Raw genomic sequence first — 23,136 nt, forward strand, 5'->3', positions numbered from 1 at the left:
TTAGTGCATTGATACCTACAGTGGGAGTGGCTCTGAATACACACAGAATCTGCAGATTGTCAACAGTAGTGGATCGGTAATAAACTGACACTGCTGGAGGGTTCTTAATGGTCAATAACAAATTGGTTGCGATCAGATCAATGGTTTTACAAAATCGACTTGCTCTTGACACGTTAGTGGCAAAAGAGGGCGGAGTCTGCAGAATGTTGAAAGCGCAACATTGTTGCACTTACATACCAGACAAAAGTGTTGAAATCAAAAGGTATGTGAGAAATATTACTAATTTGGAAAAAGAGCTCAAACCACTGGAGGTTGACAGTGCTTGGAAAAGACTCACTGATGGTCTCTCCGCTGTAAGTAGTTGGATTTCTAATGTAGGTAGAAGTATTGTAGGTAAAATACTGATGCCAATAGGGGAAATATGCCTACTAGTCTTGACTATAATAATTTGTTGTAAATGTTGAAAACACAGGAAAAGTTGCTCCATGCACAAGCGAGGAGTAAAAAGAAACATTGATGAACTCGAACTAGAGGAGATAAATAGCAAAATATATAAGAAGATGAAAAATTCACATGGCAATAATGAAAAGAAACAAAACAGAAAGTTTGAAGAGATTGAGAGGGGTGAAATGTGAGCAGTTGGCATCTGTTTCATTAATTTGTAATGATATAAAATATCATCAAAGTGGGGATTGATGGAACAAGGATTCACACGTAAAGCGACTTGCTCACATTCAAGAACCTCGAAATAACCTTATTAATAAGTAATCAACATGTTTGTCTTACTAATTTGATATTTTCCCTTTTACATTGGGTGTCCGAGAGAAGCTTGCTTATGTGTCTACTAATACTAATACGCTTGAATCTAAAATGGCCGCTGCTACGCGGGAATTTAGACTGCGCATGCGTCAGTCATACCCATGTGACCTGACGTATTCGTTGTCTTGGTGGGAAACTGTTCGCATCAGAGTGTACCTGTTGAATTACAATGTATTTTTTAATAAAGCAACCATTGTTACCTAGAATACAGAAGTAATGTGAACCAGAAATTGATGGGCGGGAATGTAAAAATTAATATTCAATGCTGAAGTATCAAATATTTAGGTGGTGTGTCGACCTCTCCTCCTCTCTTGTCCAATCGAAATTGGGGATCCTTACACTTGCAACATTGGGGGGGTGGTACACTGACCTGGAAAACAGTACAACTAGAGTAGGTTAAGCTAGAGAATTTTTCCGACTTGTCCGAATAGCTGACCTGTCACTGACCCAACGCACTCAATAGCTGATCGAGAACAGAGGTGCTGCGAAGCACTCTGTCAGAAGACTCGATGACCCAATCGGGGTTCTGGGACCTGATGTGCTGGCGAAGCACTTTGCTGGGAAATTCGATAACCCAATCGGGGTTTTGACTGACAGCTGCAGAGAGGGAGTAGCGCAGGCGTGGAGACTGAACTGCAGGTGCTGGTCTAAACTTTCGGTGGTCCGGTTCTGATCCAAATCTGGCTTTCCTGTCCTGTTTCTGACCTGCACTTGCTGGCCTACTGGCTTTCGCAACTTTCGGGGTTTCTGTCCTTAACTGACCCGTGGCCAGGGTTGGTCTTCACTCCGTTTTAGGTAAATATACATCTGTGTGGGTAACAAATAGTATCATTTGCGTCCTTTTCTTACCCTCCCTTAATTTTGCTAAATGTCTTATTTGCACATGTTCCTTTTTCTTACCCTTCCCTTGTGACAATTAATAAAATCGTAAATCTTGCTGTTATTAGCATGTTCAATTTTTCCCCCTCCTTAGAGTTGGATGTTAAATGCTATTCATGAATGTATAGAGGTTTTCTTTCTTTACCCTCCCTTTAAAGAAGCTGAAGTGGTTATTCTGAATTATTAGCATGTTCCATTTTCTTACCCTCTCTATAGCTACATGGTCAATTTAGTTTCGTCATTACAATTTGTGTTCCCTCTTTTTATCCACCCTCTTGAAATCGATTAAACTGTGACTCATAGCATGTCACTTATTTTTCCCGTCCTTTAGAAAATATCATTGCAAGTCTGATTTCTATAAGTTCATTTCAGTATGTTCCGTGTTCTTACCTTCCCATTAGAATTCTAAATGGTTGGCATGATATATCTTTTGCATAGTTATACGCTGTTTGTGATTCTGATTATCGATAGTTTGCTTAGTGTTAATCTTTGGCTCATGACTTTTGATGAAGATTAGATAAAGGTTTTCAAAACTTCTCGAGTCTGTGGTTATTATATGAGTGCATATTGTTGTCTTGCTACCATAATTATTATGCTAGACTCCCTGATCCCATAGGTTCACAGATACCGATGACCAGGAGAATAAGTCAGGGGTATAGGACCTAGGAAGTACAAATATCTAGTAGTTAGTGCCCAGGTTACCCGATCTAAGAAATTGTAGTTAATTTGAATATGGGCCTAGGTGAGTATTTGGTAAATTTATAGTCGGGTGACCTGCGCACTCTCTCTAGAAAAAAACAGATATTGTTAATAAACATTACAATTAGGAATTATCATTTAAAAAACCTTTGAAATTCACTGAAAAAACCATAGGTTTCATGCAGGTTATAGTTAGGAATTATCATTTCACTTATGCCATTTGAGATGTCATCAGTGATGTCACTGATCATGTCATGAATGATGTAATATGTGAAATCATCACCAGTGGATTGCGGGCGTGAGAGTTACAGTTAGTACAACTAACTATAACGGAGGAATTTCAATGGTTTAGTATGAGTGAAATGTCCAGCTAACTATAACACCCCTGAAACCTATGTTTTTTTTCAGTGAATTTCTAAGGTTTTTTAAATAATTCTAACTATAACCTGCCTGAAACCTATGGTTTTTTCAGTGAATATATACATATTTATTATCGTAGGTTTGAGAATAACAAACTCTCAGGCCACACAGGAATGCTCAGATACTCAGGTTAATGCTTCACGTAACGCGTTTCGTCTGTCCCGCAGCCTTGATCTAGGTGTGATCAAGGCTGCGGGACCTCCGAAAAGCGTTATGAGAAGCATTAAACTGAGTATCTGAGCATTCCTGTGTGGCCTGAGAGTGTCTTATTCTCACGTCTACTATAATTAATTTGATCTGTGCACTTCGCCGATGCATACACCACCTTCTTAGGGTCCAGAGGTCCATCAGAAACAACAACACGTGGAATATATATATATATATATATATATATATATATATATATATATATATATATCACGCTCCTGCTTGCTTCGTTTTTTGAAAAGCACTCAGACTCCAGCATAGAGTTCCAAGCACAAACCCTTTATTCATCAAAAAGGATAATGTGAGCCTGCTCCTTTCGCAGCCGTAACTCCACTTCTGCCGACGCGTTTCGCGGTACATCCGCTTCTTCAAAGGCTTGTGGTGAAAGGAGACGCAATTCGGTCACACCCACTCCTTAAATACACAATATAGCGCGCCCCCTGATGGGCTCCTCTGTATGAGTTTACGCACAGTGTTATGGGAGTTGTAGTGCAGATATGCAAATGTTCTGCTGGATTCGAGGCCCCCAGATGAGCCTCGGCAGACGGACATCATCCTAAATTCTTTGTTGGTGTCCCACATGAAGGAGCCTGCATATATTGACCTCAGAAGCCCCCAGGTTCCCGGGGTGGTGCTTTTCGACGGCACGACCGCCGCCCATAAATCACGCTCCTGCTTGCTTCGTTTTTTGAAAAGCACTCAAACACCAGCATAGAGTTCCAGGCACAAACCCTTTATTCATCAAAAAGGATAATGTCAGCCTGCTCCTTTCGCAGCCGTAACTCCACTTCTGCCGACGCGTTTCACGGTACATCCGCTTCTTCAAAGGCTTGTGGTGAAAGGAGATGCAATTCGTTCACACCCACTCCTTAAATACACAATATAGCGTGCCCCCTGATGGGCTCCTCTGTATGAGTTTACGCACAGTGTTATGGGAGTTGTAGTGCCGATATGCAAATGTTCTGCTGGATTAGAGGCCCCCAGATGAGCCTCGGCAGACGGACATCATCCTAAATTCTTTGTTGGTGTCCCACATGAAGGAGCCTGCATATGTTGACCTCAGAAGCCCCCAGGTTCCCGGGGTGGTGCTTTTCGACGGCACGACCGCCGTCCATAAATCACGCTCCTGCTTGCTTCGTTTTTTGAAAGGCACTCAGACACCAGCATAGAGTTCCAAGCACAAACCCTTTATTCATCAAAAAGGATAATGTCAGCCTGCTCCTTTCACAGCCGTAACTCCACTTCTGCCGACGCGTTTCGCGGTACATCCGCTTCTTCAAAGGCTTGTGGTGAAAGGAGACGCTATTCGGTCACACCCACTCCTTAAATACACAATATAGCGCGCTCCCTGATGGGCTCCTCTGTATGAGTTTACGCACAGTGTTATGGGAGTTGTAGTGCCGATATGCAAATGTTCTGCTGGATTTGAGGCCCCCAGATGAGACTCGGCAGACGGACATCATCCTAAATTCTTTGTTGGTGTCCCACATGAAGGAGCCTGCATATGTTGACCTCAGAAGCCCCCAGGTTCCCGGGGTGGTGCTTTTCGACGGCACGACCGCCACCCATAAATCACGCTCCTGCTTGCTTCGTTTTTTGAAAAGCACTCAGACACCAGCATAGAGTTCCAAGCACAAACCTTTTATTCATCAAAAAGGATAATGTCAGCCTGCTCCTTTCGCAGCCGTAACTCCACTTCTGCCGACGCGTTTCGCGGTACATCCGCTTCTTCAAAGGCTTGTGGTGAAAGGAGACACAATTCGGTCACACCCACTCCTTAAATACACGATATAGCGCTCCCCCTGATGGGCTCCTCTGTATGAGTTTACGCACAGTGTTATGGGAGTTGTAGTGCCGATATGCAAATGTTCTGCTGGATTCGAGGCCCCCAGATGAGCCTCGGCAGACGGACATCATCCTAAATTCTTTGTTGGTGTCCCACATGAAGGAGCCTGCATATGTTGACCTCAGAAGCCCCCAGGTTCCCGGGATGGTGCTTTTCGATGGCATGACCACCGCCCATAAATCACGCTCCTGCTTGCTTCGTTTTTTGAAAAGCACTCAGACACCAGCATAGAGTTCCAAGCACAAACCCTGTATTCACAAAAAGGATAATGTCAGCCTGCTCCTTTCGCAGCCGTAACTCCACTTCTGCCGACGCGTTTCGCGGTACATCCGCTTCTTCAAAGGCTTGTGGTGAAAGGAGACGCAATTCGGTCACACCCACTCCTTAAATACACAATATAGCGCGCCCCCTGATGGGCTCCTCTGTATGTGTAAGTTTTATGGGAGTTGTAGTGCCGATATGCAAATGTTCTGCTGGATTCGAGGCCCCCAGATGAGCCTTGGCAGACGGACATCATCCTAAATTCTTTGTTGGTGTTTATGTATTTGTAGAGGTCCAGCAGAAGCAACGACATGTGAAATATAAATATATATATATATATATATATATATATATATATATATATATATATATATATATATATATATATACATATATATATGCACAAAGTGAAGCTCTCTCCTGTAATTATCGCAGCCGCCGCCGCAGCAATCTCGAAAAGAAGCTACGCCACTCCAACGTTCGTCATGGGCCAGAAAAACAATTTATTAGCGCTCAAGCCACCAGATCCTACGCGTTTCGGGCATCCGCCCTTGTTCACAGATCATTAGTCAGTACAATCACAATAGCTTAAATACAAATAGTTTTCCCGGGCATTTTTTTCACAACCACGTGGTAGTAAATATAAAAGACACACTACATATCTTAGGCTTAAGCAGTCTATTTTCTCTAAATCAGTGCCATGAAGAGTCATTACATGAAAGTTATAACAGCATAAATGCATGATCATGTTAAAATCACGATGATATTACAATTTATTTTATAGTTAAAAAAAAAATACGTTTTGGTTTATAAAAATATATTATTCATTATTATAAAAAAACACGCAACAGAGACAATGTGCAAATATCGCAACCAGCAAATTTGTGCAAAAGATGCAATAATAGTGCAAACAGAAATGCATTAAAGTGCCATCATCAGAAAGTGCAATGTTGTTTAAATAGTCAATGACTAAAATGTGTAAACAAAACATTCTGTGCACAAAGAGTTATTTATACATGCTCTTTAGCTAAGACCTGGTGTATATGCATGGTTGTGCACTGTCTCTAATTCGTTAGATAAGAAACTTATCTGATATCAGCATGAATGCTTTATATATCCATCATGATTTTGTATTCTATTCATGTATGGTCACTGAAGTAAATCGTACAATACGAAAGAGCCTTGCCACTGCTTATCATCATGCCCCCTTTGTCTGTGTCAATGTTAAAGTGCTATAGAGAATCCAAAATTATGTGTGCCCCCAGAGGGAAAAATATGGAAGAAATCCTAAATGGTGTTCTTCCAATATGAATGGTGAGTGAGAGAAGAACTCTTACCCAATTCCAAACATATGTGCCAAAATTAAAAAAATGAAATTAAACATATATTTCATAAAAGACTTCAAGAGAGGGAAGGGGGGCGGGTAATGGCAGGAAAGCTTTAAACCAGATATATCAAGGTCAACAGATGGTTTTTACAGGAATACATGGAGGTCTTCAGTTGTGTTAAGACCGTTAGGAAAACGACTGTCCAGTTCTAGGATAAACTGAGATTCCAATCTCCTAAGCATAAGATCCCTGTCCCCTCCCCTGATAGGTTTGGGTATGGAGGCTATAACAAAATATGTCAGGCATTCAAGGTTGTTATGGTGAATAGCTTTAAAATGTCGAGCCACGGGGTATGTGCTGTCGTTATTAACGATAGCTCGCAGGTGTTGCAAAATTCTGACATGCACCTGTTGGCGTGTGCTGCCAACATATCGTAAGCCACAGGTGCATGTCAGAACATAAACTGCAAACTCAGTTTTGCAGTTATGTTTGCCCTTAATTTCCACTGGATCAGGCCTGAAGGGTGTGGAGTACGTGGTAGTGTTTACCCCGAACTTACAGGCTCTGCAGCTAGAACAACGGATGAAGCCAGGCTTAACCATCCAATTGTCTTTTTTCATCACTTCAGGAAAATCTCTGCTCAGCTGGGTTCTCAAACTTACGCCTTTCCTATATGTGATGTTGGGTCCTGCCGCTACTCTAGATGCCAGCACCAAGTCAGTTTTTAAAGCCGGCCACCTTTGGTTAATAATAGACCGAATTTTGCGTTCCTGTCTATTAAATGTCAATATCAGTCTAGGTGCACTGATGTCTGAATCTGATGTTTTCTCCATGATGGATTCTGAATTAGATAAAAGAGAGTCCCTGGATCTGCTCTTAGCTTTCTCAATGGATTGCTTCAAGACGGATTCTTTATAACCTCTATTGAGGGCTTCTGCAGCACAAAGTTCATAATCTTCATCAGTGCTGCAGATTCGTTTGAGCCTCAATAGCTCACCAAAGGGGATATTGTCAATGGTGTGACGGGGGTGGGAGCTGCTGGCATGGAGTGTACTATTGCCAGCAGTACTCTTGCGATGTAATTTAGTGCATAATTTGCCATTTTTTACAAATATCTTAACATCAAGGAAATCTGCCTCTACTTGATTGATGTGTGATGTAAAATGTAGATTTTCATCGTTGACATTGAGTGATTTTATAAAATTTTCTGCACTTGTCTGATCCCCCCTCCACACCAAAAAAACATCATCAATGAATATATATATATATATTATAATATATTATATATTATATATAAAAAATTATTTTACTCAATCTGCACAACTAGATAAAACTGACAGGTGTAACAAAGGTGCACAGATAGTTGCCTCTAAAGAAACACTAGACACCAACTCACTGCATACTTTTCTGCTTCACAATGCTTGAGTTATCAGCATCACAAATCATAATTACATTCTACTACAGAAAACCGTTAACTTGCATCACAGGGTCTGCGCCAGATACATAATTGCAACAAACAACAAGGTGAAGGATGGGATGCATTAATTAATCTCAGTCATTATTAATCATTCAGGGCTGCATTCCAGTCCATGGTTTTTCACCCACCATGCCCCTCTAAACAAAGACCCATCTTATCCAAATCAGTTCTGAGCCTACTCCACATTGGAACCGTCCACCCCGAAATGCCAGATCAAAACCACCCTGGAGTTTCTTATGCTCGGGTTCAGAGGGGGTCATGCTTGGCAATTCTGACTAGAATGTTCTTTACAGAGCAGAACAAAGAGTGATTTGCATATAGCTGGGTACTATATTAGGTGGCATAGGCGGCAAAAACTATGGACTGAGATGAGAGCCTAATTAATTTCCAGTCACTAACATTAATTCAAGTATTCCACCATCATCTTTTTTGTGTTTCTTAGTGAGATGCTCTGAGTGTGTTGGGTATGTCCGAACATAGGCCCCCTGCTCACTGTGCCATTGGAACTAAGCTGCATCCTACTGACAATGCCCAAATAAGCAGAAACTAGTATGGAAGTGTTCATGTTCTGGTTCAGAGGGGCATGATCTGGCAGTCAGACTGGGATGTTCCAATAGGATATAGATTAGGGCTAATTTACATAGGGTTGGGTCCCGTCTGAGGTGGCATGGTGGGCAAAACACAACGGAATAATTATCAATGGGTGAGAACAATTCAATCTTTTCACCAGTCACTTCTTTGTATTCTACGTATATCAATGATCAGCATCACCTGCTTCATCTCTTTGCCTTCCATCATGGCTCACTCTATACAGACACAAGTTCCCACTGGCTGCATCTATGTAAGACTTTGAATGATGACACCTAGATATGTAAGGAAAAAAATGAAAAATTAGGTACATAGATGATATGATAAGATAACGTGTGTTCAATTTGATTTGTATTATATTACTTTCTCTCTATTATACCCATTGGAAGGAAGTTCCAGTTCTGGTTGATACACCCAGGTGTGCCAACAAACAGAATGTATGTGTAATTAAGAAAGCTATTAACCAATTAGAAATGTAAATAACATTATTTTGAGGTTGCTAACACAGTAAGCCTTAAATGTGCTCGAGAAATAATGTATAGTTACATGGAGAAGTCTGCAGCTTGTTTTGGCAGTAGTGCAAATGTTCTCATATTGTTATATTTTATGTTGCTTTATGGCGCTTATTTCCAATCTGAAGTTCATGCAAGATGATGAAGTGTGCAAAGAAATTAATTTATGAAATACATTTCGAAGTTGTTATTTTAATTTTAGTGGAAAGTTATATGAATGTAATTAATGCCCACACAGAAAGTCATAGTTTAATGGAGTTGTATTTTAATTTAAAGACGTGTCTGGACTGAAAGTAATAGAAAATGCTTGTATTGTCATGTAGCATTTCAGTTCCTGTTGCTAACAGATTGTTATGTATTAAATGTGTCACAATTGTTTTTAGATCTGTATACATGAATTCTTCATATTGTTCGAAATCCTATAAGAAGACTCATAAGTATTTGCAAGCAACTCATTTGATCTTTGTGTCCATACATGAGCACACTATGGTCTTGCCAATCAATCAGTATTTATTAGTTAATTAAAACCATAAACAACAAACACAAAAAGAAAAAAGAAAAAGAAATACAGCATAATTAATCAACAATCCTTACAAGTCCCTGTGTACTTGATCTAAAAGCCCCTAACACCTATTAGGAAAACATGATTTAATAAGGTTAATACGGCCAATCTCACATTTACTCTTGCCCAATGTTAAAAAAACAAAGCATCATACAGAATGCTCAGCTGCTTAGTCTAATGATCGGGGAATTTGATCAAGCTCTATTGATTTGCCTTGCATATTTTTTCTTTAAGCTATTTGTGTGCTGTGAGCTGACTATTTTACGGATGATTAATACTATTTTTACTAGTTACATTACTTGTAACTGTCAGGAGGGGGTCCTGGTAAGTGTTGCATCTTGCATCTCTGTGTCCACTCCTAAGGAATTATCCTACTCTGTGCGTTACCAATCCATTCGAATCCAAAAAAGCTTTATTCGACTTATTACGTCATCAAAGCACACAATATACATAAAAAACAATTACACATGATTTCCAAGTTGGATCAATTTAGGAAAAAAGAACATTTTAAAATCAATATACACTTTCTAATGTAGAGTTATAAAACTTTTTTAAAACACTACGTACAATATAAAATCTTATTTAAAAATGAATAGATTAGAATTTCATAATTACTTTGAGACAGCTATCCAATTTAGTGGGAGGCGGGCTACTCAAACATGAGATACGGCAAGACAGATATATTTAGTGGTCTGTTCTCTCCTTGATCGACCGTGCTCTAATTGTCCATACTCACCCCAAGAATTTCGCCATGGCAACAACTATCACTTCAGATGTGTCGCTTCTTAGGATTCTTTCTGCCTCCTGTGCCCTTCTTGTTCCTAAGAGTTTACATATTGGGGACAACCAAATACGCCGCGGAGCTCTGTAGCCGTTACATTCAAATAGTACATGGGATAAAGATTAGTTTCCAGACTGGCACACCAAGCACAAATCATCACAAGATATTGACCATTTGCTAGTGAAGGCTCTTATGGCAGTGTACCAACCCTGAACTGTAAATATAATTTCCGCTCGAAGGGCTTGGTGCTAATGTCCCAATAGCAATCTAACTCAGGTACCGATTTGCCACATAAGAAATGGCCAGTGAGGGAGGTTGACTCGCAGTTCCTCACCAGATCCGTTTGTGCCATTTCACAGTATTTAGCTTTCAGCATCTGCTTTGGGGGAAAAATAGCATTCTCTGGGTCATCCCACAGCGAGCTCATACCCATACAAAATAATGTGGCTCTAAGCGGTCTTAGCCATCTTATTTTACATGAACTATCCACCCTGATTACATCTAAAAAGCCAGCCGCATACTTTGCTAGCTCTGGGGTAGACCATAGTCTCCGCCAGTACAACAAAGGACTCAATTTTGCCATTTCTGCGATTTGCTTCCGCCCAAGGTCAATCAGCAATGGGCACATCGGGGTACTCTGGGGCAATCTCGCAATATTTCTAAAGAACTTATTTTCCGATATGGTTAGTTTGAGTAAGTTCTCGTCATCCCAAAGTTCGGCACCATATAAGGCAGAACTAATTAATTTCATACTGTATATCTCCATGGTGGGGCTGATTATCTTAGTAAATGAGGTGTTAAATTTTTTTTAACAATCCCCCTGCCAGTTGACTATGTTTCAGTGATGCTAGATCAACTTGATGTGACCATCTTAGCCCCTCCTGGACGTGGACCCCCAGGTATGTAAACTCCTTAATCTGATCAAGCTTGATGTTATTTAGTCTGATGCCTCCTTCAAATGCCCTATTTGGGTTAAATAACATCAGTTTTGTTTTGGACATGTTGACCTCCAATCCCCATTGAGCGCAAAACTCTTCAAAGATTGAGAGTGCCCTCTGAAGCACACTCGGGGTTTTAGAGAGAATCAACGTCTCGTCCGCAAACATCAATATGGGGACCTTTTTGCCTGCCAGTATCGGTGCATCCATATTATTTAATTTCATACAGTTCACTATCCCGTTTATATACATTGAGAAAAGGGTCGGGCCAGAACACATCCCTGGCGTACTCCTTTATCAACTGGAAACAATTCTGTTACCTCTCCCTGTTTGCCCCAGCGAATCCTGGCCTTATTGCTTTCGTGCAGTCTGATAATAAGGGGCAACAAATCAAGAGGTAACCCCATATCTTTTAGTGTCAACCAGAGCTTCCCTCGTGGCACGAGATCAAATTCTGCCCGAAGGTCAACAAAAACGGCATATAAACTGCCCTTACCCAGGGTCACTACTTTCCAATGCAGGAGCGTCAACCTGAATACTTGATCTATAGTGCTAGTAAAAGCACGAAATCCTGCTTGGAGGGGGATAAGATACCGTCTTCATCGATCCAATCCTGCTCTTTATTTAAAACCAACCTGCCCATTACCTTTTGAAGTGAATCGATAAGGCTGATGGGCCTGTAGTTCCCTGGGCACACTTTGTCTCCTTTTTTAAAAACCCGGGATGATCTCCGCACCTTTCCAGGAATCTGGAATCGGCGACCCCTGAGCTATAGCATTTGACAATAAGAAACTATATAGACCCCACCTTAACTTGTTGGCAAGAAATACATCCTCCGGTATTCCATCCAGGCCCTGGGATTTTTCTGCCATGATAGATTATAAGGCCACCTCAACATCGCCCTACTAAATGCTTCCTCAGTAAAAAAACTGTTTAGCAATACTGCCTTCACTATCATGCTCACTTGCCGCATATTGTGGTTTAAAGAGGTTAACCCACTCTAATTGTGAGACATGGTTATGGGGCTCAGCAGCCTGCCCTCCTCGGTTCCATTTATGTGCGATACCCATTTTTTGGATGGATTTGTTCCTGGTCCTCATCTGGTATGGAAGCAACTACTCTGTCCTATACTCTGTTGAAATCAACTATCCTGCATCTTCTTTTTGCTTTTCTCTTCAGGAGGGGCTTCTCAGCTTCTGCCCATTTTTTAAATTCCTTCAACAATATGTGACACTTGGGTCTCCTGGGGTTCTTCCAGTCCCTAGGAATCTGCCAGTTTGCCAATGCCAAATCATTAAATATATTTGTTACTTGTTTAGTCTTAGGCTTATCTTAGTGGTCCAGTAAGGATCCTTCTAGAGTTCTGAGTATTCTCCTGTCTATTGAGGCCTGCAGCACTGCTCCAGCCCTTCTCCAGAACTCATCTAAGTCAGGGCTGTCCCAAACCCTGTGATAGAAAGCTGCATCAGTCTCAGCACATCTAGGGAATTTAGCTTTGGGCTAAATGATATTAATTCTTTTAGGTGTTATGTATACTATGTGTACGTAATACAATTGGATTCATTGTGCTGCAAGTGTTTTCATGCATAATTAAATTAATCTACACAACCTTACTACGCAAGGGATCAACTAAAAATAATCCATATATGTGTTGTACACACTGCTGACAGGTTTCCCAGGTCCATGTGCAATGTGGTGCTCCAGTCTAGGTTTTTTCTCTGAATTCTTGGACTTGTTGTCCTGTTTTATAATGGAATGAACAAGACTTCAAGTCCCATAAATCTTTACAGTCAGAGCCAAGGGCAATTATAAATATTGTCAACCTTTAAAAGACAGTGCACAGGCTCAAAAAGAACATACAAAGCATTTCCTCATGACTTTGCAAACCACGGACCTTATTTATGGATATTTAGTGTAGAGCTGACCAGCAAGGCATCTTACTGCACTGTCCTACGCCAAAGTGAATGGGCAGGAATGCACCGTATGTATGCAATACAGTACATTCCTGTCCTTCCCACATGCGCTGGCACCGTTTCGGCAGCCTAACACCCTGGTACAAGGGTGCCCGTGTTGTTGGCGGGATTGTTTAGGTGCAGGAAGGCGCACCTTCCTGCACAGACACAATTTTAAGAGTCTTTTTCCTCTTTCTATGTGTGCTGCAGTATGCAGCACAATAGAAAGAGGAAAATATGAGGAGAAATAAAGACGTTTCTCCTCATTACGCCTTGGGAGGCGTAAGGATTTGACACTTTACCAGATTTACGTGATCTTATAAATCTGGGGCAGCATCAAAATCAATGGGAAAACCCACCGCAATGCCCATGGAATGCCTCCTGAGCACAGAGTAAGGTAACACAGCGATTTGCACTGCCTTGCTTCATGGATATGAATTTTTAATTTGTGCCACCAAATAGTGACGCAAGGTGATAGTGAATATACTCCCACATCTCTAACTCAGTCCAGCTGTGCTCTGCTTGAAACACACCACATGTACTCTCCCATCATATCTCCGTCGATTTCATCATGGCTCATATCATTCTGGAGCCTCCTCATCTGACCAAGGGGGTCTGTCACAGATCATCCACCAGACAAACGGTGCCCTGTCAGACTTGATCCATCCTGCCTACACCCCCCATAATTGGGGCAACAGTAAGTAACCCCTCGGAGAACCATCTTGTCCCGAACTCCTTACCAGTGCATCACTTAATCTTGCTATTTACAAACTGTCTGCTTAAAACTGGAGCACGTCAACTCACACATGGCTAAGAAGGACAACTGGAACCCAAGGGACAAACAATGACAAATTAACTGCCACATTGTTGGCCTACCAGACACATATTTCAGAAAGAGCCAAGCCTCCTCATATTGGAATCCAAAGACAATCCATAGAAATAAAAAGCACAAGAGAAAAGTAAGAGAAGCAATCGAAATTTGCCTAGCAGTGTAACGGTAAGTTTCAATTCTATTAAGGACACGGAGGCGAGGATTATGCTTTTGTACAAGTTTCAAGTTTTTATTTATTATGTTTTGGAACTCCAAAGAGGTCCACATAAAACAAGATAAAGAGTAATAAACATATACATGATACAAAATACTCATGAAAAATACAACCAATAACTTGACAACATTTTTAACTAATACTATGTGCTCAACCAACACTATTAAATGAGACCTTCTAATAGATATTTAAAAAACATTTAAAGAAATTAAAAATGTTAAAGCAAAACATTGCATTAGGAGGATTATATAAAGCACTCAAGAAGGAATTGGCAGTGAGAATATTCAATTTTAAACAAATTTGTCTAAACCACTTGTGGCAAAATAAGCAAAGTGCAGGACTTACAAAAAGAACATGAATAAAATCTTGGGTAGACAGATTGCAAATATTGCAGGTTGCAGGATAACCGTACCACTTAGCCATAAGCTTATTAAGGGGGAGTAGATCCTGCCTTAAAAGTAGCCAGAAACGCCTTATACCATGGGGTATATTCCAGGCGACATAGGGTTGCATGCGTTTTAATACGCACGTATCAATAAGGGGGGATACATTTTTCTTAGCAAGTATGAATTCCCTATCCAGCTTAAAGCTGAGTTCCCACGAGGCCTGTTTCAAAAGAGGTTTTAGCTGAGCGGCGGATAGGGTGAAAAGAGTGCTCTCCTTCAATTGTAAAAGTTCAACGGCTTTCCTAAAGTTCTTTACAAGAGAGGAGAACTCCGTAAAAATACCCAACAATTCCAACTTCATTAGGTGGCTCAGAGTACCCACATCCCCTCTTGCCAAGCTGGTTACCCAACGCACCAACCCTACCAACCCTTGCACCCAACTACTGCGGATGCCAAACTCCAGTCTTAGGGATGCCACTGAGCAGGAAGTATTAGTAGAGGCTAAAAACCTTAAGACTTTTCCTTCTACAACATGTAAAAAGCCCCATTGCCCTATATCAACTATTTTGATTCCGTACAGGAGGGAAGACGGTATTTTAGCCCTAAAGACCTCTAGCATATGAGGAAAGTGTCTTCTTCCAGTGGCCGAATATAATGCATTTAAACTTTTACCCTGAGACAAGGCCTTACGAGCGTTGTTATCAATGTGGGCCTTGTCGCGTAGGTTGTCAGATAGTATTTTCCCCAGAAAGACATAGGAGTTAACCACCTCCAGTTTATGTCCACCTACAGACCAGCCAAATTTCTCATATTTTGTTGTTTTCCTCCCTGAAATACTCATGATTTGACTTTTGGTCGTATTTATCTTTAAATAATGGAATTCTGAGAAGAGATACAGGGCATGCAGATGATTATTTAACCCCTTTGGTGTAAGGTCTATTATAAGAATATCGTCCGCGTAGAGCAAACAAGAAATGGGGGATCCCCCTAAAGACGGAGCGATACCTTCACAAGCTGCTAAAGACCTAGGGAGATCAGAAATATATAAGGAAAAGAGCAGAGGTGCCAAAAGACAACCCTGCTTTAATCCATTAATAGTCGGGATAATTTGGGATAACCCCCTTTCCCCACCTTGTAATACTTGGCACCAAGTATCAGAATGAAGGGCCTTAACCAAATCTAACAGGAGAGGAGGCATACCCAGGGCTGCCAGCTTTCTCCACAGCAACGGCCGATCTACTTTGTCGAATGCTGTGGAGAAGTCAATAAACGCAGCATTTATTCTTCCTCCTCGTACCCTAACATATATATCACAGATTATCTGGAGAGCGGTAAGGTTGTCCAATGTACCATGACCCTTGCGAAAACCTGTCTGTTCTAGAGGTAAAATATGATTCCTCTCCACCCAATCATTTATAGAATATAGGAGACATTTGGAAATAATTTTGCCAATTGCATCAAGAAGGGCTATTTGTCGATAATTCTTAGGATTATTCCTATCTCCCTTCTTGAACAAAGGCACCAAAATGCTCCCTTTCCAAGACGGGGGGACAGATTTATTCAAGAAGCAGAATCTAAATAAAAGGAACAAAATTTTGCTCCAAGAAACAGGATCCTGTTTCAGGACAGATATGGGGAGTATGCTTTTGTACCTTCTTCGCTGTTTTATTACAAAAGTCACAGCAGCCAAAAACAAACCAAATAACAACAGCCCTACCTTAGAACAAAGGATATGGGCAAAACAGAAAACAATGTCCATCGACTACAACTCCCATAAGTACTACTAGGCAGTCCATATTATAGTCCCTTCTCAGTCTCCACTGTAGTTAGACAGGACGTCCCCTTCATGACCACTTCCTCTTTCTTCGCGCGAGGCACGCTATATCATTACTGATCTTGCTTGGCACCATCATTCCCTATCAAGAAAAATGCCACAGCGTCAGCAGTGAAAGGGCATCCAAAACACATACAATGCAACACTGTCAAGTTACATCAGCATAAGACTGGAAAACCTGAGTACTTACTGCAGTACGGGTGGGTAATCACCGCAGGAGACCGGGAGGGATAATCCTCGCCTCCGTGTCCTTAATAGAATTGAAACTTACCGTTACACTGCTAGGCAAATTTCGATTCTATGTCAGGACCGGAGGCTTCAGATTATGCTAGTTTAAAGCTTACTCACCACCAAATGAGCAATGTCAACCACAGGTTTAAAGTAAAACCTTTTAAACGTGGAGTCCGAAGACCAATCCCCAGCTCGCATCAAATCCTCCAATCGACCTCCTAACAAGAACGCCTTCGAAGCCATGGCTCCTCTAGCTGAATGAGCACCAAACTGCTTTGTGTCAATGCCTGCTTCCTGCATTACCGACCGCACCCATCTGGCGATGGTGGGAGAAGAGACAGCCTTGTGCGGCTTTCGCAGCGCGATTAGCAACTGTCTTTCGCCCGGAGGACGAAGTTCCAAGGTTAAATCCTCATAAGCCTTCAAACACTGGACTACACACAACTTGGGAGTATCCACGAAGCATGGGTAGGAAATTGTACGTGAGCCACACTTCGTGCGATGCCCCAGCGTGAAAATCACCCCATCAGGGGAAAAAACTCTCGCCACGACATCCAGGGCGCGGACTTCTGACACCCGTCTGCACGACACCAGACATAGAAGCATCGCCAATTTCGCTGAAAGCTCCTTCAACGACAGATACCTATTCTGAGGCCATGACAAAAAAAGGTTCAGAACGAGATTGACATCCCAAAGAACCGAATAACGTGGCTCTGGGGGCAGGGAAAGGCAAATTCTCCGTAGGAGGCGACACTCAAAAGGGTGTTCCCCCAGTGGCACACCTGCAATCGGCTGGTGGCCCGCCGAGATTGCTGACCGCATCGTATTGATAGTACTGTAGGCTAGCCCGGCTGAAGCCGATTCTGCCAAATAGTTCAGCGTTGGAACAACACCCGCGACCACGGGATCCAAGTCCCGTCGAAGACACCAACGTGACCATTTATTCCAGGCAGAGCGATAACGTTTTGCGGTGCTGCCTGCCCAGGCCTTTGAGAGGAAACTCTCAGCCGGTCTCGAAAGGCCCGGGAGCGACCAACGTCGCCCGAAAGCCTCCACGCCATGAGGTGAAGGGAGCTCTGAGTGAGCATATGATGGGGATCCCCGTCCGCGTTGAGAAGAAGTCGCGGAAATCGGGGGAGTAGGATTGGAGAATCCCAAGAAAGTTCCAGTAGAACCGGAAACCAAACTTGAGACCTCCACCATGGAGTCACCAGGACTACGTCCGCCTGCTGGCGGCGAAGGTGGGCAGCCGCACTCAGTATCATTGAGAACGGAGGGAAACCGTAAGACTTCTCCCCACTCCAGCTCTGGAGGAAAGCATCCGTGGCCTCCGCTAGAGGGTCCGGCCTCCAGCTGAAGAAAAACGGGAGCTGGAAATCCAGACGAGACGCAAAGAGGTCCACAGAGAACGGGCCCCAGGGGGTATTCAGGCATTTGAACACCTGAGGATCCAGTTTCCACTGATTGGAGTCCCGCAGGTATCGGGAATGCCAATCCGCAACCTGATTGTCCCGACCCGGCAGGTATTCGGCCGTCACTGATACCTGATGCACCAGGCAGTAATTCCAGAAGTCCTTCGCCAAGTCCGAAAGGGACTTGGAACGAGGACCCCCCAGATGATTGACGTAGCGCACCGTCGAGATATTGTCCATGCGCAACAAGACGCAGGAACGAACCGTGTCCTTGGTCCAGCAACGAACCGCAAAGGACCCGGCCAGCAGTTCCAGGCAATTGATATGGAGCTCCTGCTCCCCGGATGACCAGGCGACGCCTGTGGAAAACTCTCCACAACGGACGCCCCAGCCGGCCCGGCTGGCGTCGGACTCTATCAGCAAGTCGGGGACAGGCCCAAAAATTGCTCGGCCATTCCAGGCCTCCATGTGAGCAAGCCACCAGCGCATCTCCTCCTTCACTTCGTCCGACAGGGGAACCACCTGATCGTACGTCAGGCCTCTCCTGAGATGGTGCGCCTTGAGGCGCTGCAGGGCGCGATAATGCAGGGGCCCCGGAAAGATTGCCTGGATGGAGGACGATAGTAGGACCACCACCCGGGCAATCTGACGGAGAGAGGTGTGCGATCGCAAGACCGTCTGGCGGAGGATGTGTCGGATTTTCCCCAATTTCTTGGAAGGGAGACTCAGGGTACACCGTACCGAATCCACGGTAAAACCGAGGAACACCACCGTCTGAGATGGAACCAGAACAGACTTCTCGCTGTTGATGACAAACCCCAGATTCTGGAGTAAGGATACCGTCCGGCGGAGTTGAAGGTCTAACTGTACCGGGCACTGCGCCATCACGAGAATGTCGTCCAAATAGACTATCATCCGGATACCTTGGCTCCGCAAAAACTCCACCGCCGGCCGGAGGAGCTTGGTGAAACACCAAGGGGCTGAAGAAAGTCCGAAAGGAAGGGCGGTAAACTCGAACACCTGACCCCCCCACCGGAACTGCAGAAAGCGCCGGTGCGGGGGATGAATGGGCACCACCAAGTACGCATCCTTGAGGTCCAACCGCCCCATCCAATCGTTGGGAAGCAAGACGTCTCTCTATGTCTGGGACACTATGAAGGCATGTATTAGGGGTGAAACTATGCGATTCTCATTCCGACGTAACAATTTAGAAAAACAAAAAATGAGGTCCCTGGAACAAAGTCTGCGGATCGCGGAAGAAGATCTGATCAAGGCAGTACAGGATGGCAAGATGACAGGCAGGGAAGTGAACAAGGTGGCAATAGCTAAAAACTATATATCGGAAATTCTAATTGAGAAAGCAGTTGTGAGAGCAACTACCCGTAGGGAGACTATTTATGAATTGGGGGAGAAAATGGGTCATCATCTAGCGGTTAGAACCCGGGAAGAGATATCCGGTACTCTAATTAAAGCAATTAATGATCCTACGCTTGGTTTGAAGACAGATCCGGCAGATATTAGAAAAGCTTTTCAAATATTCTATCAGAAATTATATCATGAGGATGAGAATGCATGCGAGGATCCCATGAGCTATATTGAACCATCTATTACAGAGGGCTTGGTATTAGAAGATCAAGAAATCTTACATAGCGCATTATGCTGGGAGGAAATCCTACTATCTATGAACTCCCTAGCAACTGGAAAAGCTGCAGGCTTAGATGGGATTCCGACTGAGTTCTATATAAAATTTATACCACAACTCAAGTCTATCATGACTGAATTATTTCAAAATATCTTTGAAGGCGGGAACCCCCCGAAATCCTGGTCACATGCGAAAATAATAGTTTTCCCCAAAAAAAACAAAGATCCCCAGGAAATGGGGTTGTATCGGCCAATTACATTGATTAATGGGGATTCCAAAATATATTCAAAATTATTAGCGTAACGGCTAGCACCTCGGATTCATAATATAGTCTCTGAAAGACAACATGGGTTTATACCAGGGAGATCTACAACTGACCATGTGCAAAGAGTTATATCCCTCTTTGACTACACGGGAACGACAGGAGACCCTATGGCGCTTATACTGCTTGACGCAGAGAAGGCGTTTGATAGGGTCTCCTGGAAGTTCCTGTGGGCCGCCATGCGAAACTGTGGCATAGGTAAGAAATATATTACAGCGATCCAACAGCTATATGTTGATCCCAGTGCTAGGGTATTGATTAACGGGGAGTTAACCGACAATTTTAAAATTAACAGGGGGACACGACAAGGGTGCCCTTGCTCGCCCCTCCTTTTTGCCATCTACATAGATGGGTTCATACACAGGCTCGAAAAAAACGTGTTAATTGCCCCTATAAATGTGCGCGGTTTAGAAACAAAATGCTTAGCGTATGCTGACGATATCGCTATTGTCACAGGGGATCCTACAACTGCAATGAATCTCATTGAAAACGAAGCACAGAACTTCGGTAGAGTTTCGGGGTACAAGCTAAATTCCAGCAAGACACAGCTCGTGCTTAATACTAAGATTGTGATGAGAGACCCGAGAATAACTGATAAAGCAACATACTTGGGTGTTAGCATTAGTGCCAATGTTGAGAATATTGTAAATAACAATCTGGAGCCACTTATGCTACACACTAAGAGAGAATTGTCATGGTTAGATAACCTACATTTGTCTATCGGAGGTAGAACAAATTTAGTGAAGATGGTTTTTTTTCCTAAGTTTTTATATCATTTTAGGGCAATTTGCTTGGAATTCCCTCCACATGTATTTAAGAAAATAGATTCAATATTCCCACAATTTTTATGGGGTTATAGTAAACCTCGGAGAGCACTCAAATGGATCACACTACCTAGAGAGCGTGGGGGGTGGGCGCTACCTAATTTCATGCTTTATTATTGGGCTTCAGTTATGAATTACAGCACAAGATTGTTAAAATCTAACCCAGATGATCTGAGTATTCCTACACCACAAGAACTCATCCTAGGGAACGGGAGCACTAGCTGTCTCTGGCGGCACGTTAACGATGATCACCTTAAAAGGGTGAAATTCAAAACAATCAACAATGTGGTCAAAGTCTGGAGACAAGTCAAGAAACTACTTGGTCTTGGGCGATTTTCACATTACACACCGGTTCTTCAGAATTCAGATCTTCCAGAAATATTTCATGACTCCTATGTACGGAGCTGGTGTACATTAGGGATAGAGCAACTCGGATGTTTCTACTCTACTCAGGGAATGAAATCATTTGATGAATTAAAAAAAGACTATAACATCCCCAACAGGGATTTCTTTAAATATCTTCAAGTGAGAGACTTCCTGCTAAAAAAAGGGGGTGGCCGTATTAAATTCCAAATATGTCAAATCATAGAAAATATGCGCAACAACACGCCCCCAAGAATTGGCGAGATTTATGAAAGCTTTAATGCCTTGCTCCCAGATGATATGGATAAACATGGGGCGGCATGGCAAATTAAACTAGAAGTTCCACCTAGCATTCCACTTATGGCATATGACCTGTCACTTACTTACTTAATGTCCTTAAAATTACAGGCACAATTCTATAAAACATACTTTTCGCTGTATTATACACCGTATAAAATTGCTAAATGGGGGACAGGTAGGTGCACTACTTGCCCGCGATGTGCATTTCCTGCAGCAGACAGTGTGCTTATGTTCGCCACATGTAATACCCTATCAAACGTTATAAATGAAATATCTGGGTTTCTTGCAGACATCACCGGCGCCGGGATTAAAATAACAACTGAAGAGATTATGCTGGGCATCACTAATAAAGATCGGCCTAGTCAAGTTCAAGGGGTGATCTTCGTGGCAATGGCAATCTTTCGACTATGTGTCGCATCAGCCTGGCTCGATCCCACTCCACCATCCTTCTCCCAATGGAAGGCTAGATTACTTGCGACATGTAGCCTCGAGGTAGCCATTTATAAACAAAAGGGGCGTAATATTCGGCAGAGAGGCATGAAAATCTGGGCACCTTTGCTAGATTGGATACAGGCGCATTGAATATAGGAATCGAAAATGCCTTGGATAAATGCTAAAAAAAAATTATCCACCAAATAACGCAACTGAACCTCATTGAGAATCCCAATACCTGTCTCACTAAATCATCGCACAATGAAATGTATGATCAAGAGTGTATTGAGTTTTTGATGTTAATATGTTTTTTTCTGTTCTGTTACCCCCTCTTTATGAATTTGTATTTGTGTAATGTAAAGCTCTATGTAAATAATATTAAAAATACCTGTCCTCATGGGGGGTGGGGGGGCGGGAACCAAGGGCTTTAATTAATATGTTGTAAAAAATCTGAATAAAAAAGGTTTAAAAAAAAAAAAAAAAAGGGAAGCAAGACGTCTCAAAAGATGGATACCCTCCATCTTGAAATGCCGGTAGATCAACCAACTGTTGAACTCTTTGAGGTTGATCACCGGACGCTACCCCCCGTCCGGTTTGTCCACCAGGAACAAATTGCTCAAAAAACCTGCTGGGTGTCGAACTGAAGGGCAAATGGTGCCCTTGCGTAGTAGGTCCGACACCTCCTCATCTAACAGAAGTGCGTCCGCACGAGAGAAAACGATAGGGAGAGGAGGCCTGTCTTGGCGGGGCTGGTCGTAAAATTCTACATGGAAACCCCGTATGGTTTGCAAGACCCAAGCGTCCGTTGTGAGAGCGGCCCAGGCGTCTGGAAACAAAGCCAACCGTCCCCCAACGCGGACTTCGTCCGCCGAAATGACACTCACCGTTAGAGGCGTTTCCGGCAGCATTCTTGAATCCACCACGGCCACGGAAGCGCTGTCCTCTGGTGGGGTAGAAGGTATTGTAGTTCTGAGAGGAGTTATACTGTCCTCGTCCGGAGCCTTGATTCCTGTTGGTCGCCTGCTGACCACCACGGCCGGTCGCGCGGCCCCCTCCGCGACCGGCCCCCCTGGAA

The 23,136-nt window shown here is 43.0% G+C and overlaps 1 long non-coding RNA gene across 1 annotated transcript in view; it reads right to left on the reverse strand.

Moving 5' to 3' along the window:
• The window catches only part of LOC144819884 (uncharacterized), a 207,845-nt gene that overhangs the window by 70,229 nt on the left and 114,480 nt on the right, over window positions 1–23,136 (reverse strand). Inside the window, exon 4 of the long non-coding RNA XR_013607607.1 lies at window positions 8,708–8,799. This is a non-coding gene — a long non-coding RNA (uncharacterized LOC144819884). The remainder of the gene's footprint in view (window positions 1–8,707; window positions 8,800–23,136) is intronic.

This window comes from Lissotriton helveticus, chromosome 2_1, assembly GCF_964261635.1.
Source record: "Lissotriton helveticus chromosome 2_1, aLisHel1.1, whole genome shotgun sequence".
NCBI lineage: Eukaryota > Metazoa > Chordata > Amphibia > Caudata > Salamandridae > Lissotriton > Lissotriton helveticus.